The following is a 20,512-nucleotide window of genomic DNA, read 5'->3' as shown; positions in this document are numbered from 1 at the left end:
TGGCCTCATTTTTTATGTTTATGCCCTGAAATTTGGCATGCAGCACCCAGTGACAGTTCTACCCGGCCATACCAAATTTCAGATACGTACCTATAATAGCTTTTGAGGTGTAGCCCCTTGAACCCCCTGCGCCCCCTCTGGAATTCTCTATGGAGAAATCCGTTTTTTTAGATGCAGCCTCAATATAAGGGCACGACTGTGCCCTTATTATATATATTTATATGTATATATGAGTATATATCTATATATGTATATATATGTACACATATAAACTGTATATACATTTATTTATCTTTCCTGAAAAAAATCATCATTCAGCAGCACAGGAGTTGTAAATGACTGGGGGCTGGATTAGGCTGCTGGGCTGGCCACTGCTCTTGATATTGCCACCCCAGTCTCTGTATGGACCGGACCTCACCTGACAGGTCCTCAACCAGTCCAGGGTCAACAGACTCCGCCGGTGCCGATACACAGCGCCGCACAGCAGCGCTCCGTGCCAACCAGCCCCACCACACAGCAACCAGCAGCTCCTAACTGAACTGGGAGCCTTGGACGGGGAGACGTCATGACGTCTCTCCTGTCCCAATAGGTTGCCAGGATGTCAGAAGGAGGCAGGGAGGCTGCGGCTGTCTGCCTCCTCTGTGCTGGGCACCGGGGACTTGCGGCACCAACCGCACCACCCTAGCTACGGCATTGCGGACTGTGTATGTAAATATAGTGTACTCTCCAGTCCCCACAGCACAGTAGCGCTGCTAGCTACACTAGAAAGAACACAGTATGTATGTTACTCTGGTTCTGGCCCCTAGCCACGCCCCGATCCCAATCCCTGCCAACTGCGCTGCAGCGTTTTTTTTGCGCATATGCAATCAATAGTTTTTACCATCAAATACTTTTGATTCAATTGCTTAGTTCCATCACATCAAAAATTTCAATGATGGAAGTCCAGTCATGATTCGATGGTGAGCTTCAGCTTCATCCCTACTTCCTATCTCCTAGAAAATAATATAAAGTCAGAATACCTGAAAATAGTGGCAGTCGATCTCAGGAGCACGCATGGCAAAGAAAACATTTTGTGGAAAATTGCAATATTTTGACCCTGAGCTGAAATTTTGCACATGAGTTACTGTTATGGACCCACAACTTTTCCGCTCTATTGGAATTTTGAACTCGCAATTTTGTTTTTTTCGACCCACCCTAGTGCACATATATATTTTATCTAGCTTTCTAAACTAATGAAAATTAACAGAACTAGTTAAACTAAATAATACACTCCCCAGCCTCTGGAATCAGGAACAGTCGGCATCTGATGTCATCCAGGCAGCTTCTCCAACATACCAGGAATCAATACCCATAATTGCCTAAGGGTCTGCTGATTTTCTACAGACTGGGAGAGGTTTACTTTCCTTTCTTACAAAAAATAAATTAAAAGAGGAGGTCAGGAAAATCTCCTTATTGGCTTACTTTCAAACATAAGATCCGGAAAATACCCAGGTCTAAGACCCCCCATTCACACTACACCAAACACCCAGGAATTTCAAGGGTTGGATAAGTTCACTCTGAACCCGGGTCTGCCCTGGAATTTGGTGTAGATTTAAAGGGGACACTTTGTTTTTTTGTTCACAGTAATGACATAATATTAATTAGCATTTTTAGAGTAAAGGCCACAAAGTTTGTTTGTATCCAATGTTTTTTTCTTTTTAAATTGTAAACCAATACATGTTTACATTACAATAATACAACTTTATAAAGTTTTGGTCTATACAAAGACAACATTTTCACATAAAAAAGTTAAACATAAAATAATACACACTAAAATTTGTTTGTTTCCTAGTCATATGGTCCGGGTGCCTGCAGTTGATGTCATCTGCAGGTACACGGAAGAGCCAATGAGAACGTTTTCTTAAAACTTGGGTCTAAAAACCTGGGTTGGATGCATTCACACTAGAGGCTACCCGGGTTGCACCCAGGAAAAACCCTGGTACAGAGCAGGGTTATGGACCCAGGACTTCTACCCAGGTTGTTTCTGTCTACGCATAACAAAAACCTGGGTTGATGCACGTTCACGGCCAAAAACCTGGGTTTTTGATGTATGTCTGAAAGGGGTATTAGAGGCTGCACTCCCCTTCAGAGTCCATACCTACCTGTATCATTAAGTGTTCCGACAGAGGTGATCATAGAGCTGCTGCTGCCTGTCTGGTCCTCCTGCTGCAGAGCCTGGGTGGCAGTGAGGAGAGCTGCATCCTAGATGACAGCTCTGGTTTTTGTCCAGGATTACCTGCACTTCAGACAGATGCTCTAAGATCCAGATTGTCTGGAGTAATCCCAGATGGGTGGCAAACCTAAATGTACTGAATGGCAATTACGTGGATAATTTCTGTACTGTGTGGAGGTCATGTGGTTGCTATCTGTATTGTATGGACGTCACAAGGTTAGTCTCTGTATTGTATTGTGGAAAGCAGGGGCAAACAGGATTTTTAGAGGTTTCCAAATGCTAGATTTTAGAGAAAGTGTGGCCATCCCATGAAGAGGGCATAATTAGCATGTAAGAAGGGAATGTACAGTAGTTGGCATCCTGGCAGTCGGGATGCCAGCACTCAAAATGCCAGTGCTGGAATCCCAACACCAGTCAGAATCCCGGCGCCAGCATCCCAATTGCTGACATCCCAATGGTAAGTATTGAGATTGGTGGGGGGGGGGTTAGAGGTTAGGGTTACAGTTAGATTATGGGGGGAAGAGTAAGGCTTAGGTATGGGGTTAGCCTACTTATTGATAGATGTCAGCATTAATTTGTAACCCAGTTGGAATGACGGCATCAGGATTTTAAGCGCTGGGATCCTGAACACCGCATCCCGTACCCAACCCTAAAGCTATAGTCTGTCACATACAAAGTGCAGTGTATGTAATACATCAAATATATACAGGACCAGCAATCACAGTAAGCCACTATATGTGCAGCAGTAGGGCCAGTCCATCTGATCTGAATGCTTTTTTGCCCGAATGTGGCACCATTCCACAAGCCAAGTCCCTTCTCTGAAGAACATTGGATAATGAGGAAGCTGCAGGAGAACCTAGCACAGGCCAAGGACATATATGTACACATTGGTATCCTTACACACTGGAGAGTGTAGGTAATACAATATTAATTACACCACAGATGGTCTATAGCAGTGATTTCCAAACTCAGGGCCTGATTCAGAGGTGGACGCTAATGCGATCATAGTTGCGATTTCGCACGGTACACAGCTGCGAAAACATGCTAATACTTCCTAAGATCACACAGAGCATATGTGTACGACATCGCTTACCTGCATAAATATCAATAACATCGACGAACATCGAGCAGGCGGGTCTGACCAGCCGCAAACATTGCAGCTCTCCTGACACGCAGAGGGCTCTCGTGCTGCGTAGGAGATCGCAATGGCTAATTTATGTAACGACGTTTAAGAGGTACAACACACATGTGTTTTTCTGACCACCCTCATTACCTTCCCCAAATGCTGCTTATACGCACGCACAGTGGCAAACAATTCTCTGAATCAGGCCCCAGTCCTCAGGGACCCCTAACAATGCATGTTTTCCAGATCTCCTAGTTGATGTAAATATGTATTAATTTCTGTCTAAACACATTTTTGAAACATCCATAGTTCAAATGACTTCACTTGTGATACTGAGGATATCTGAAAAACATGCACTGTTAGGGATCCGTAAACACATAGGGCCAATCAGAGGCATTTTAACAGAGAAGAAGGCCCATGCGCAGACTCACTGTGGGCCCTCTCCTCTCTAGCAGTGCAGTCAATTTTGGCTTGGTGTCTGAATCCACTGAGCATGCGCAGATCTCTGGGATCCCTGCACTTTATTCCTGGGGACATCTATACTGCGCATGCGCAAGTCATCGGTAAATGGCCCCTACTCACATACACCTACTGCCTGTTACATCTCTGGAGCCTGCAATGAAAGTCATTCCTTCTGCTACACATAAAAGTGGTCACACTCTTGATCTTGTCTTCCAGATTGGATTAGAAATCTCTAACCTAAATATAAACCCAGTCACGTGGTCAGACCACCACTTAATTTGGTTCTCAGTTGCAATCCCTCCGATATTAGCACTGTTAATGAACTGAAGAAAACGGGTCGTAGACTTGAAAGGCGATGGAGGAAGACAAACCTGGTAGAGGATAAGCTAAAACTAATCAAACATATTGGGGAATATTAATCGACAATCACCCGTAAGAACACAGAGTTTCTTTCAAACGAGAACATGGCAGCAAACAATAGGCTAGGTCAGCTTTTCCGTACAGTGGAGATGCTTTATGAACCAGCATGACAGCAGCCTGATGAATACCTCTCCCAGTCAAAATGCAATGAGTTTGCAAAATACTTTGCAGATAAAGTATCTTCCATCCGGGCTGGAATCTCTACAGTGCCATCAAAGGATTGCCAAACTACCAAGCCTGCCAAGGTAAGCCACCTGTCTACATGGAACAGCTTTGACATAATGGATGTAAAAGACATTGCTAAAATTACCCAAATGTTATGTCCCACCACCTGTAATCTGGACCCTGCCTCAACCAAGCTTCTAATAGGGTGTATGGACATGACTGGCCCTGTAGTTGCAAAAATAGTTCAATGCTCTTTGTAGACAGGCATTTTTCCTGAACCATTAAATGAAGCAATTGTTAGACCACTTCATAAAAAATCTAATTTAGACCCAGACTGCATGTAAAACTACAGACTGGTATCAAACCTTCCTTTTCTAGGAAAGGTTATTGAGAAAGTGGTGACAACTCAAGTAGAAACCCTCATTTTAACCCATGATATTTATGATCCATTCCAGTCAGGATTCAGGAGAAGACATAGCACTGAAACAGCCCTGCTATGTGTTCAATCTTAGGGGTCTATTTACTAAGCAGTGTTAGGTGACAGAATGAAAAGTGATAAGGTGCCAGCCAATCAGCTCCCAACTGTCATTTTTCAAACACAGCCTTTGAGATGGCAGTTAGAGCTGATTGGCTGGCAACTTATCACTTTTCACTCTGTTTCCTAACACTGCTTAGTAAATAGATCCCTTAATCCTTCTGGATCTCTTTCCAATATTTGATACCGTGGACCACGGGTTTCTAATCGAGCGCTTGAAAATTTTTGTGGACTGGATGCACAATCAGGGGTGAATCTAAGGGTCCGAGCGCCCCTGGCAATGTAATGGACTGGTGCCCCCCTCCCCCCATAGTTTCATATATATATATATATATATATATATACACACACACATATATATGAAGCCTTTCACTGTACCGCCATTTGTGTTATGCCCAGGTTTCCCTGACTGACCGCTGCTCCTCCGGTAGGAGACGGGCAGGAGTGTGTGTGGTGGTGACCCGGCAGTGTTTAATGGGCGGGACCTCGCTCGGACAGGCTGTTTAAGGAAAAAAATGCTCCTGTCACCAGCGGTTCCTGAGGGAGCGGTGGGCCTATTTTCATTTCCTATTTCACCACCCTTTGCCTTCAAAACACTATCAATTCTCCTACACTTGCACACAGTTTTTGAAGGAATTCGGCAGGGAGATTGTTCCAAATATCTTGGAGAACTAACCACAGATCTTTTGTGGATGTAGGCTTGCTCAAATCCTTCTGTCTCTTCATGTAATCCCAGACAGACTTGATGTTGAGATCAGGGCTCTGTGGGGGCCATATAAACTCTTCCAGGACTCCTTGTTTTTCTTTACACTGAAGATAGTTCTTAATGACATTGGCTGTATGCTTGGGGTCGTTGTCCTGCTGCAGAATAAATTTGGAGCCAATCAGACGCCTCCCTGACGGTATTGCATGATGGATAAGTACCTGCCTGTATTTCTCAGCATTGAGGATACCATTAATCCTGACAAAATCCCCAACTCCATTTGCTGAAATGCAGCCCCAAACTTGCAAGGAACCATCACCATGCTTCACTGTTGCCTGCAAACACTCATTATATAGCCCTTCGACGAATAAACTGCGTTCTGTTACAGCCTAATATTTAAAATTTTGACCCATCAGTCCAGAGCACCTGCTGTCATTTTTCTGCACCCCAGTTCCTAAGTTTTCGTGCATAGTTGAGTCGATTGGTCTTGTTTCCACGTCAAATGTTTGGCTTTTTGGCAGCAATTCTTCCATTTCTGGCCAGACATCTCCAAATAGTAGATGGGTGTACCTGGGTCAAACTTGTTTCTGCCAGTTCTGAGTTGATAGCACAGCTGGACATCTTCGAATTTTGAAGGGAAGCAAGCATGATGTGTCTTTCATCTGATGCACTTAAGATCGGTACACACTTGACAATGTCTAGTGTGTACCGACCTCGTTAGCGAAAGCTCCCGGCGGGGTGCGTACACACTAGCCGATGCCAGCAGCGACGGCCATGCTGCAATTGGTAGCATGGCCCTCGCTAACAGGAGTGCGTATCGTCAGCGATATAGCGTGTGCACACTAGACGATGTGTCCGATATCTTGTCCGATCCAGCTCAGTCTTGCCATGGTGTATGACCTGTGACATGAAACGGTCTTCCACAACCTCACCTTTGTAGCAGAGTTTGGCTGTTCCTTATCCAGTTTTAAGCCTCCTACACAGCTGTTTCTGTTTCAATTAATTACTGTGGGGCTAATTCAGCAGTGCACGCAAGTGCACTGCTGAACGTAGATTCACGATTATCAGGAATCTGTGCATGTGTAGGACCCATTCTGCGAGTGTGCAGAATGGGTCCTGCTAACACGCACGCTAGCCCTGCCTCTGCCTGATTGACAGGCAGAGGCATTTAAGGGTCGGTGCGAGTGGCCAGCGCAGAGACTAGACGTATGCAGTCTGCTGGGCTCGCAAGCCGGCCAGCATGAGTAAGATGAGGCTTACTCAGCTGGCCGTCCACTATAGAGACCAACGATGGTCGCGATGGTGATACCAGCACTGTGACCTCCGTCGCAGTGCTGGGATCGCAGATGCCGCATTGCAAATGCCGCATTGCCTGCCTGCATGCAGCTTTGTAATTGCGATACTTGCTGAATCAGGTCCTGTGTTTCAACCTACATATGAAAATGCTGATCATTATCAACTGTTTGGTATGATTGGTTAATCATACACTAGAGATGAGCGGGTGTGGGTGTCTGAGAACCGGACCCACATGAACGTCATGATCCGAGGTGAGATCCGAGTTTGGCTCGGGTTTTACCGCGTGACTCGGATCTGAAAACTAGGCAAAACGTCATCCTCCCACTGTCGAATTCTCGCAGGTTTTGGATTCTGTAAAGGACCCGGTGATCTCCGGCTGTGGAGAATGTACAGAGCAGACATGCTCTGTTCTTCTAGGGTGCAGTCAGTGTTGTGTGTTGTTGTCAGTGAGTTGTCACTACATGTTCAAGGGTGCAGTGTTGTCAGACTGGGGCTGCAGTACATAAAGTGGGGGGTGCTGCTGTGTCACTCACTGTCCTGTCAATCAAGGGGCAGGGCCTGATGCTGTGTTGTCCATAAATGGGCTTGGGCTGCAATACATAAAGGGATGCTGCTGAGTTGTCCTGTCCATCAAGGGACTAGGGCTGCAGTTCATAAAGGGGTGCTGTGTCATCCAGGGGTGCTCTGTCAATCCAGGGATGCTCTTCCTCGGTGTAAAAAAAGAAAAGTTAAAATCAAAATATTTTTTTTTCTTTTCTTTTTGTGTGTGTTAGGTAGTTACTAACTAGTTACACTATTATTGTTTGGTGATACTGCTGGTCAGACCGCAGTTTATTATCCACGTATTTGTGACTCTGCAGGTGGCCCATCCGCACTCCGCTGTTCCGCCGGGGTGCTTTGTTGCCCATAAAGGGGTGCTGTGTTGTTCATCAAGGGGCTGCTGCCTCGTCCAGGTGTGCTTTTCCCCAGTGTAAAAAAATAAAAGTGAAATAAAATTATCATTCCTCAATAAATGTATCTTTTGTTTGTCAGTGTGTGTGTTAGCAACTTAGCTGCGCTGTTATTGTTCGGTGACACTGCCGGCCGGAACGCAGTTTATCATCCACGTATTGTGACACTATAAGTCGTAGCGCAGTGTGTTCTTCTTATTCATAAAAAATATTGTGACACTGTAAGTGGTAGTGCAGTGTTTTACTCATAAAAAATGTTGTGGCACTGTAAGTGGTAGCGCAGTGTAATATTCAACTTTCGTGAATAAATGATTAGTCTACATGCAGACTACAAGACCACAACAAAGTGCTAAACAACATGTATACTATATAAAACATAATGACATCACTTTAAGTGGCAGCCACTGTTTTTCTTTTCTTATTCATAATAAATCTTGTGACACTGTAAGTGGTATCCAGTGTGTTATTCTTTTCTTATTCATAATAAATCTTGTGTCACTGTAAGTGCTAGTGCAGTATGTTATTCTTTTCATATTCATAAAAAATCTTGTGATACTGTAAGTGGTAGCGCAGTGTGTTATTCTTTTCTTATTCATAAAAAATCTTGTGACACTGTAGGTCATTGATTCCACAGTGTAATATTTAAAATTGGTACAAATTGACGTGTGTGCTGTACCCCACTTCATTTGTGTTTGTTGATATGGAGAACGATCAGTTGAGAGGAGAGCAGGAACCACATACTAGTGCTGGAGCTGCTGCCAGTGCCACCAGACATAATGATACTAGTCTGTCTACATTATCTACTAAAGCCGATGCCCAAGGACATACAGGGCTTAAGTCAGGGCATCTAAAATCAAAGAACCAATCTTTTACAGTGGTAAAGTGAAAAACATCAAAGGGAAAGTTAACTGTAGAAACACATAAAATTGGCAATATGCCTTCCACCACATGAAGTGACAAGGAAAGGCTAAGGCTTTGGCCTTTATTTATGACTGGTGGTTTTGCCTCTTATGATGATGTAAGCGAACATCCTGGCATACTGTAGAAATCGAGGATGCTTCTGTAGAAGTGCACCAGGATGAGCAGGATATTTGTGTAGCTGACGCTAATAAGGATATTGATGATGAGAATGTTGATGATGAGGATGTTGTTTGTGTAAATCAGGCACCAGTGGAAGAAACAGTTGTTGCCCATGATAAGGAAAAGCCCATTGTCATGCCTGGGCACAAGACAAAAAAATCCACTTCATATGTGTGGAATTATTTCTGCCCACATCCAGACAACAATTGTCAAGCCATCTATACCCTTTGTAAAGCAAGAGTAAGTAGATCCATCTAGGAACCTCTTCCCCGTTACGTTATCTGCAGCGCATCCATCAAAAAGTTTTTCAAAGTTCAGAAACTTTGGCACAAAAAGTACCAACAAGCAGTCCAGCATCAGCTAGCTCCCTTCTCCCTGTTAGATCCAAGCACCTGCCATCTTCATGACCAACACCTTCATCAACAATATAAATCATGAAGCGATTGGTTTGTTTGGGCCCCCACAAAACAAGCTACCAATTGGCAGATGACATTGCTGGCAATGATCTCTACGTGCACAAACAAACTGGATTTACAGAGGCAAGATGTTGTCGCCATCATCATCCAATTCCTCACCCTCATCAGTGTGTACATCATCTTCACACAACATTAATTCGTCCCCGCTGGAATCCACCATTACTGGTGCCTCTGTAATTTTTGGATGCAATTGGCATAAAATTTGGAGTTCATTTTGATGGACATTATCTTTTCCACACTTTGAGGAAGTAGCCTCCTACGCAGATCGCTGACAAGGTTCCTGGCTGAGTACACACTGGAGGGTGAGCAGCTCAAGTAAAGCAAAGCCAGTTTGCAAGGGCCTCCAAATTGTCTTTTTTTTCCTGCCAGTAGTAATGGATTGTCTGACATGCCTATTTGGATGCTCTCGTTAAAAAATGTAAAATAGTCCTCAACCATTCTTTGAATGGTGACCGTATCAGATGGAGTAATGGTAGAGGTCTCATTAATTGTAGGCAATTCTTTTAGACCCAACCAGATGTCAAAACTTGGTTGTCTTGACTCATCTGCATCAGCAGTGGGTCTTTTGGGAAAGTTTAGTTTTTTCTCGGCAGATGCACCTGCTGGAGAAACTGAAGGAGAAGCCAAGCCATCGCTGCATCACATGCCACTGACATATCACGGGTACACACGGGTACACACTGCCCGACGGGCAGCACATACATTGGCCCATATATCTGCCAGTGTGTACCCAGCTTTACATTCATAACTATCTATCTGGTAAATGTTAGAGATAGGACCATAAATATAACCTTTTCCTATTCCTTATGAGGTCATATAATGACCATTATCTGTTGCTACTCTTTCTGAATTACTTTGGCCGAAGTACAGAAATTCTTATCATTGTCATGTAACTTGTAGCTCTTGAGTCAATACACCAATCTTTTATCACTGTGTCTGTGCTGTTATTGAAAGCACATTCAGCATTAAACATATTTTCCACCGTTTGTCGGGCTATAAAATTAACTGGTCCAAAACCAAAGCCTTTCCCCTCCAAATTACTTCGGCCTGTCTGTCACTTTTGCAAACCAACTACAAATTCTCGCACTTACTAAGATCCGATATCTGGGCATCTCTATTACTAACCACTACAGTACTCTTTATAAGGAGAACTTTCTCCATCTGATTTCGTCCATCAAAGCGGACCTGCACAGGTGGTAATCTCTTATCATCTCCTGGTTAGGTCTTATAGTGGTCCTCAAAATGAACATACTCCCACGTCTTCTATACTTGTTTCAAACTTTTCCCGGTTAAGGTTCCAGAATCAGTTTTAGCTCAACTACACACATGGTTTCTCCGATTTGTCTGGAGGGACAAAATGTCTAGAACGGATTTTTGATCCTACAAAGACCTGTGGCGGATGGGGGAAGGAGTTTCCCGGACATCCGCCTATACTATTTTGCCTCTCATTTAAGTCAAGCTATTGCCTGGTTCGCTCCCACCTCCACTCTTAGGTGGCTTCAGCTGGAGATGAATTTGCGTCATACTAATTGATTGGCCTCCCAACTACTGATACCCTCCAAGTCCAGGTCCCCTTACATTGGTTTACAACCTGTTCTTAATTTCACCTGCCAGACCTGGGACTACTGTACCCGCCACTTCAAACTCTTCTCGACTCCCTCTTCCCTTACCCCTTTATGGGATAATCCTATCTTTCCATCAGGTCAATCCTCAATGTGTGCTCGTCCCTAGATTTGTAGAAATATATACGTTTTGTTATAGATGTTTTGGATAATGGTATCTGTATGTTGCTACCTGATAGTATAACTAAATTTAACTTCCCGGAGGTGAACCCATTTATATGTTTTCAAATAAGGCATTTTGTGACCTCTCTGACTAATTCTATACCACTCTGCTCTCTGTCAGCCCTAGAATCTCTATGTTACCACAGGACCCTAGGTCATGGCATTATCTCTGCCACTTACTCTCTCCTCCTATCGTATAGGCAGTTTCCGTCTCCATCATTTGTACTTCAGTGGGAAAGAGACCTGGGTCAACTGCCTGATGAGCAAGCATGGTCTGATATTTATATGTCTGTTTCAAAGACATCTATTTCAACTTTGGTTAAGGAGAACGCCTATAAGATCTTTTACAGTTGGTACTTGGTCCCTACTAGATTACACAAAATGTTTCCTTCTGTCTCCCCTCAGTGCTGAAGAGGTTGTGGCGCCCTAGGTTCTTTTATTCTCATATGGTGCACTATACTGGGACATGATAGTAAATTTGATGAGTAAAGTGAGTAATGTGCCTATAGTTAAAGACCCTTGGTCTTTTCTCTTGGGTCTACCAATTACAACACTAGACACAATCACCAGTATGTTGGTGGTTCACATATTGAATGCAGCTAGGTGCCTCGTTACACTGTATTGGAAGCATTTGGAAACTCCTCTTCGCCTAGTTATTGATAAAATCTGGTACCTGGCAAGTATGGAGAAGATCACCACATATCTTAATAATAGAACCTTTAGTTTCGTACAGATTTGGGACCCATGGTACAATTTTCAAAATCTCTCACATAACTCTCATTTGTTTGGTGGACTTTCAGCCCTTCTGTTCTGATCATTTGTTGTTTTGTTGATCAGTTTGTTTGTTTTTTGTGCTTATGAACACTCTTATCTTAAATCTAATTTAGTACCATATTTTATCACCCCATCCTTTGTTGGGGTGTTATACCAGCAGGGACCTCCCCTACTCCCCCCCCCTTTTCTTTTCTTTCTCCGTTTTCTTCCGCTTTACTTTTTCTTCTTTTTATTTTTCTTTCTTTTCTTTTACTTTTTTCACTGCAGCTAATTTTAACCAGTTATCTGTAATACTATGCTATATACGATCGCCTAAGATTGCTAATGATACTGTTTTTTGTATTACATCTAATATAAACTCCGGATGTATATCTGAGTCCACAATATTCTCTTATTCTCCAAAAACAATTAGGTCCCGCACCGATTTTTTTTTAAAGTATAATCACTTAATCCATAAAATAGTTATATTTAGAAAAAATACCCCCCAAAAAATATATATATATATCCACAATCTCTCTGATAAGAATTTAGGGTATAATTTAATATTTGTGGTGGTGCTACCTAGGAATCTTGTTAGTTATAATTTGTGAACAGAAAACAAAAGCAAGATATATATTAGGTGCACTCATGGGGTCTATATATTATTGATCAGAACAGTGGGCCTGATTCAGAGCCGAACGCTCTGACCAGAGCACTCGCTCTGAATCAGGGCCCTCCTCCATGAAAATGGAGCGTCCTCCTGGATGCTCGCATAGCTGTGGGTGACCACCCACAGCTTATGCGAGCGTCCATGATGATGGTCGCGATGGTCAAGACCATCGCGACCATCTGGCTTGCGACAGAGACCCTGCGGTAGGGTCTCGCTGCCGCAAGCCCTGGAGTAATTTTGGCTCTATCAGATCGTCGCTAGTGATGTCAGTGGGGCCGGCTTCAGACCGTAGGCGTTCCCATGGGAATGCCTCCGTCTGGCAGCGACGCCCCCGGCACGCCCACCAAAGGGGGCATGCTGTCAATCAACATCGACAGCATGCCCCCGTTGGTGCGAGACCAGGAGCGACGGAGAGCCCGGCGCTATCCGGGTCTCGCGCATGCGCATGACGGAGCTCCCTCCGTCGTGCGCATGCGCAGTGGGGCAACATCGACCCGCTTGCGAGCGTCCTGCGCGTCTGAATGACCCCCTGTGTTTTCTGGATGTACATAAAATATAACTTTTAATCTTGATATTCAAAAAGAAAGCATAGTCCAATAATTTAGGCAAAATATTTAAAGCATAGTAAAGATACAAAAAGATGTGAATAAATATGAAAAAGTGCTACCAGAATTATAAAATTTGACTGTCGGTCAGTTCACCAATTTATTAGTGTACTACCTTCTTGTGTTTATTTATAATAAATATGTATTTTCAAATACTCTGATACGGGCTAGTGTTATGTTTTATTTCATTCCATGCACTTTTTGACCTTTTCAGCCATTAATTCTGTTATTTCAGTGTATATTAATACCTTTATTTATTATTAACAGATGGCTTGATATGTTATATGGTCAATTGTGTTATGTATTATTATTATATTAATTATCCATGATACACTATCTATTTGACTACCTATATTTATTCCTTCTCATGAAATAGAATAGTATATAATACTAAGAAATCAATTCATTCCATCTCATTATTTATAAATACATAATCGGAGTGAGCATAAATATAATGTTCAAATCATCTTGTCATTATCATAATACATCTATATGTAATTATTAATTATAATATTAGCCACCTAGTATAGTGTACACCTATGTCTTTTTGTAAGATAAATATTTATCAAAACATATCTCATTCTATACCTCCTCCCTTATGGTGCTTTACTAAAAAATGATAAATCCATAGTGTTAAGTGAATTATTTCAAAAAACTTAAAAAAATTTAAAAATATTTAAAAAGGTGACTAATAGTGTAAATTTAATTTAGCAAAGTGGAAGTGCTCTTTATATCCATCTGTGATCAACAAGTTTATGCTTCTAGTGCTTCCCCTCACTGCATGTGTCCCATTTTTCTAGAAATACATTTGTTTTAATCCTAAACAGTGTGCTGATTTGTGTATAAAGTGCTTAAATGCATGTGTATCATGCAAAATTCTGTGATATATTTTATCATAAAGGTGATAGTTATGTGGGTGTCAAAATCTCCTTGAATTCATGTAATGTTTGATACAAATATTTGTGGCTGTATGGAATTATCATAAGATATTAATTAATTCCAGGATCGATCCTCCTCATTTATTGATATTTATAGATAATATGTTCATATCCTTATGTATAGATGTTACTCTGTCCGGGGTTTATTCCCCATTGTGCTCATCACTCATACATTTATCTATATTTTATATAATCATCCTATTTGTTTATTCTCTAATAATCCATGTATGGTTGTATTAGTGGAAAGATCTTATTACCTTTGATCAGTTACATGTAGATCTTTATTTGCCTAGTCCCCTTCTGGATTGTCCTTATCCAGTTGCATGTTGACATCATTTCTCACAAGATTGTAAAAGGAGAAATGAATATTTATCCAGATATTTGGTATCATTCAAAAATATTTTAACTACGAGATTAAATATTGATTCCATACATTCAATCTAGTTAATAACATATACAGTAGGTCTCTAATTATGTGTTTCATTTATTCTAGATTTAAATTGATTTATATATACTATGACATCCTTATTCACATGGCATTATTCAAGGAAAGGTATGAATATATTCTATTTTAGATGTCATATTAATTTCCTTCCTGGGAGAATATACTGTATATTGATTATATTAGTTCAACTTCAACCTAGGTTCGAATTTTTTTTAAAAAAAAAGATTCCAAAAAATTGCATAGTTGTAAGTATTCATTCTGTATCCGACATTATTTAGATTATGTCACTGGAAGATTTCATGTTGATTTTATTTCATCACAATGGTTGTTGGTACATAGAATTCCACTCAGCTAGATTCAGAATATGTTAGTCCATTCCTATATCTTGATATCTAATTCAGAATTGATTTCATGAAGGTATTTTTATTCCAATATCATTATTTTTGGGGGGGGAAAAAATATATTTATATTTAGACACCATTAGATATCATAGGAAAGCTCCATATTGGTTGTGCTCATTCATCCCGTATGGGTCTACTGTGTTCATCAAGAATATCATCCTTGATTCCCTCTTCAATAATTCCTTGTTGATATCTCCTCCCCTAAAACCTAATTTAACTTTTTCGATACCAAAAGCTTTTAGATGGTCTGGATCACCTTTTTGTTTTTTTAGGAAGTGTCTCGCCACACTTGTTAGAGGTTTAAAGTTTATTGTATCTGTTCTCGCATTCTTTACATGTCTTACATGCTCCATTATTCTTTGCCTCAATTGTCTCTTTGTCATCCCTATATAATTGAGGCCGCATGTACAGAACAGGCAATAAATCACTCCTAAGGTTTTACAATTAATAAATTCATTAATTGTTATATCCTTACCATATCTGTCTGATACCTTCTTTTTTTGTACAATGTATTTACAGGTTTCCACATTTATAGCATCATGTCATTTTTCTTGATATTCTTTTCTCTTGTTTTTAAAATGACAGTGTACCAATCTGTTTTTCAGGTTATCGTACTTACACCAACTGACATTGACTTTATCTCCCAGAGTTTGCTCCAGGTCTCAGGCATGGTAAGTATCCTTTAATGTTTTTGAAGAATTTATTTTATTTGCATCCATTCGTCACAGAATGTGCCAATAAATCTGATTTTGTTGTTCTCTTCTTTTTTCTTTTCTTTATTGGTCGTAAAAATTAATGTTTCTCTATATTTTCTTCTTGATTGTCCTCGTTTTATAATTTTCTTGCTATATCCTCTTCTGTAATCTTTGAGTTAGTTCCATAGATCTTTTAAGTATTTACGTAACACTATGGATTTATAATTTTTTAGTAAAGCACCATAAGGGAGGAGGTATAGAATGAGAAATGTTTTGATAAATATTTATCTTACCAAAAGACATAGATGTACGCTATACTAGGTGGCTAATATTATAATTAATACTTACATATAGATGTATTATGACAATGACAAGTTGATTTGAACATTATGCTCACTCCAATTATGTATTGTATAAAATAATGAGATGGAATGAATTGATTTCTTAGTATTAAATACTATTCTATTTCATGAGAAGGGATAAATATACTGTAGGTACTGTAGTCAAATAGATAGCGTATCATGGATAATTAAATAAATAAATAAAAGTGTAATGGTAAAAATATATTAAAGTATTTATATTAACAACAACATAAAAAAGGATTTTGCAGCATAATAAACAAATATATAATCGTTAGATTATACTTTATATTTAATATTAATAACTATTTATTCATCCAATAGCAATAGATTGGAGTTTCATATATACACACAATAAAAGTGGTTAATTCAAGCTAAATTATCAAGAACAATAAAGATAAAATGATAGGTCCTTAATTTAATAGAATAAATTGATTATCAGTTTTATTAATAAAAAGGGTAATGGTTAAATGACACGATAATTAAAAGAAATCCATGACATTAGTACATTCAGGTCCACAATAGAAAGAACCAATGACCTATCAGAGGGATAAGAAATTCAAACTGATGAATGACATCCACATAGATGGTATATGATAAGCACATGGCTGACATTCAAGTTGCACTGCCTTGACAAAGCAGCCCCCTGGTGAAACGCGCGTCGCATATTTATGATGCTTAGAGTTGGGGCACCATTGAGACACTCAGCACATATATGATTAGAGAGATCACAAAATTATTCCCATTAATAATGATCATTATACTACCAGATATCAGAGACACATAACTCATATGGTAGTATTTTCCAGCTGAATCCGTGAGTTATTAGAATTACAATAATGGAGATACTCTCTAACAAGTAGCAACATTGTAATCATTCTAGTGAACAGCAATTATTCAATACATAACACAAATGACCATATAACATATCAAGCCATCTGTTAATAATAAATAAAGGTAATAATATACACTGAAATATCAGAATTAATGACTGAAAAGGTCAAAAAAGTGCATGGAATGAAATAAAACATAACACTAGCCCGTATCAGAGTATTTGAAAATACATATTTATTATAAATAAACACAAGAAGGTAGTACACTAATAAATTGGTGAACTGACCAACGACAGTCGAATTCTATGATTCTGGTACCACTTTTTCGTATTTATTCACATCTTTTTGTATCTTTACTGTTTTAAAAATTATTGCAATATGCTTTCTTTTTAAATATCAAGAATAAAAGTTATATTTTATGTAAATCCAGATAACACTGTTCTATGAATGCACCAAATATATATCTTGCTTTTCTTTTCTGTTGCCAAAATATCTTATATCATCTAAAAGCTTATGTTGCTATTGCATTTTAAATAAAAAATAAACCATTTAAAAAACAAACAAACATATTTTCCAGCTCAAGAGCACTCTTTGCTTTGCATCTTGTTTCTTTAGCTAAATCTTTCTGGCTTTCCAGACTCTGCAGTCTGCCTTTAAGTGACCAGGTTTCGTGCATGTGTGTTTCTGGTCTCTGACTAATGCTTTTAACAATACAGTTCTGAACTCTCAATGCTGTATCATGCTTATTTACACTTGCTATCTTGCGATTGACTTCATCCACAAGCTTCCCTTTAACATACTCTAATGTCAGCGCATCATCTGGTCTGGCATTAAGTGCTGCTACTAGTGTCTCATACAGTTGCTGTCTGAGAGACCACTGAGTAGCAGGGTTGGTATTTGAAAGTCCTTATTTCTTCTCTTATGCAGCGCAAACAATCAACCATCTTTAGCAAACATATTTAATCCAGCATGTGCTGGACTTTAAATAGTTTAACCTGGTACAACTTTCTTATTATATACAACCTATTGCTTAAATTAGCTCACTGATATATATATATATATATATATATGCACAATCGGATCATCATCTACACTGAGAGATATTGTATTCTGGGCTTTCTGGTCCATTCCCCTGTGACTAGACCAGTTTTAGCCTCTTGTATACATTTCCACATACCTTCTCTCAGGAGTAGTATCTTTACTTTGAATTTCCATGTCTGATCATTCTGGATAATCAGACTCATTACTGTGAATTTGGTTGCAGCTCTGGTAGCAGCAGCCATCTCCTCTGGGCTCTCTCTTTTCTTTCACTGAAGTTGACTTTTAAAACTTTTCTTTCTGCAGTTATTGGCCCATAACCTGTTATCAGAAATGCTATATAGGACCAGCAGAAAGTATAATCAAACAGAAACTCTTTAATGAGGTATAAACAGGAACAAACACATGCTGAAAGCTATAACATGATGCTTTCAATATAGAGGGCAGGAAAAAAGGAACTCCTGTTATAACAGAGTCTGGATGAAAGGACACACCCTAGATACCTTATTTTTTATCAGCACCTGAACACATCTGCATGTACAATAAACACAGTTGCAATATCAAAATGACATATTTGTAACAGTTTGCAATTGCAAACATTTACCTTCACTCTACTCAGCCTACATTAGAATTCCCTGTGCCGCCTCTCCTGAACCAGGTGCGCATAAGTGGCAGAATCGTGCAAGCTCGTCAAGGTGCCTATGTATGCAAAAAGAGCACATCCACAGAAGGAATCGGTATGTAATGCCGGCTGTTGAGATGCCTCCTGTCACCGACAGCGGCATTCTGATGGTTGGTATCCTGACAGGGGTCGGGTAACTATACTTACCCTCCCTTTTAGAAGCCCTTCCCCACCCCGCACCCTAACCTTCCCCAATAGTGCTTAAACCTAAGTTTCCCCCTTCGTGCCTAAACCTAACCCTCCTTCCTTGGTGCCTTACCTGAACCCTCCCAGTGGTGCCTGACACTAACCCTGCCCCCAAGGGGTGTCTAACCCTAACCTTCCCCCCAAAACCTAATGCTAACCCCACTATCTTACCTAAACCCCCCCCCCGCAGCTAACACTAAGGACGCCCCAGCTTACCTTCGTTCGGGCTGTCGTCCTCCTGGATTCCGGCATTGGGATTAAGATAGGCGTCTGTATTTCGATGCCTATATTAAGTCCCTTGTTGGCCTTCCAGTATGGCGGCCGCCGGTCTCATAACTACATCCCTCGCAGATTATCTTTGGGACTGTGGCATTTGGCAGCTTTGCAGGTTCAGCTGAATAGGCGTATCTTGGGAAATGCCGAAGTGGGTGTTTCTTGGCAATGCCCTTCATGTCATGAAATAGGCAGGAAAATACATAATCATTAAGCTTCTGTTACAAAAGGCCTCATTTGGAAAGCTTTTATTGTTGTGGCCTGAATATGCACATAAAATGGATGCAAAATTATGGTTTTTCGTGCCTGTTTTGAGTTGCATGCATCACAATATTCAAAACAAGAACACAGCAGTGTTTGCACATCAGACATATAAATGCATATACTTCTGCTCAACTATAAACAGGGTGAGACAAGTTTTGAATGCAAAATTTTTATTACCCTATTTGTATACAACATATGCACAAGATAATAGTGTCTAGACAATGTTGCTAATTAATGCAAGTCACATTAACCATATAATTTGGAAATAAATACAAACAAACCACAACCATTATTTATTGCTTTATAAAAAAAATATTTGATATGGTAAGAACTTACCCTTGTTATCTCTATTTCTACGAAGTCCATAGGGTTCCACAGGATACCTTGGGGTATAGGTGTGACGTCAGTCATCGGGCACCATAGAGTTAAGCTTTCAGCCTCCCAGGATGCACTAGGGTCCCCCTCCTATACCCCGCCCCCGAGCCAAGGCACCTCAGTTAGTTACCAAGCCATAGGCCAGAGGAGGAGAAGGAAGAGAGAGAAAAAAGATCTGGACACACACAAGAATTACATTCTCACCAGAGGGAGATGGAAAAACCGGTGACCAGAGCAAAGCCCATCTTCAGCACAGGTGCGACAGGGCGGGAGTCCTGTGGAACCCTATGGACTTTGTAGAAATAGAGATAACAAGGGTAAGTTCTTACCATATCTCATATTTTCTACTTCAGGGTCCATAGGGTATCCACAGGATACCTTGGGGATGTCCCAAAGCAGTATCCTTTAAGGGTGGGGACGCTCCTGTGCAGAAAGGAGAATCCGCCGCCCGAAGGAAGCATCCTGAGAGGCGAAGGTGTCAAACCTGTAATACCTCATGAAGGTATGGACAGAGGACCATGTAGCAGCCTTGCAGATCTGGACTGCAGAGGTCGAGCTGCCCACGAAGGACCCACAGACCTAGTGGAATGAGCCTTCACAGAAGGAGGAACCGGCAGGCCTTCATGAAGATAAGCTTCAGAAATAGCCATACGGATCCAGGCTGCCGAAGTTTGCTTTGAAGCAGGCCAACCCTTTTTACGGAAGCCATAGAGGACAAACAAGGCATCCGACTTCCTAAACGAAGAAGTGCGGTCAACATAAGTCCTTAAGGCCCGCACGACATCCAAA

Source organism: Taudactylus pleione, unplaced genomic scaffold (assembly GCF_031769625.1).
Source record: "Taudactylus pleione unplaced genomic scaffold, aTauple2 ptg000156l, whole genome shotgun sequence".
In the NCBI taxonomy this organism is placed as follows: domain Eukaryota; kingdom Metazoa; phylum Chordata; class Amphibia; order Anura; family Myobatrachidae; genus Taudactylus; species Taudactylus pleione.
This window is presented reverse-complemented; position numbering follows the sequence as displayed.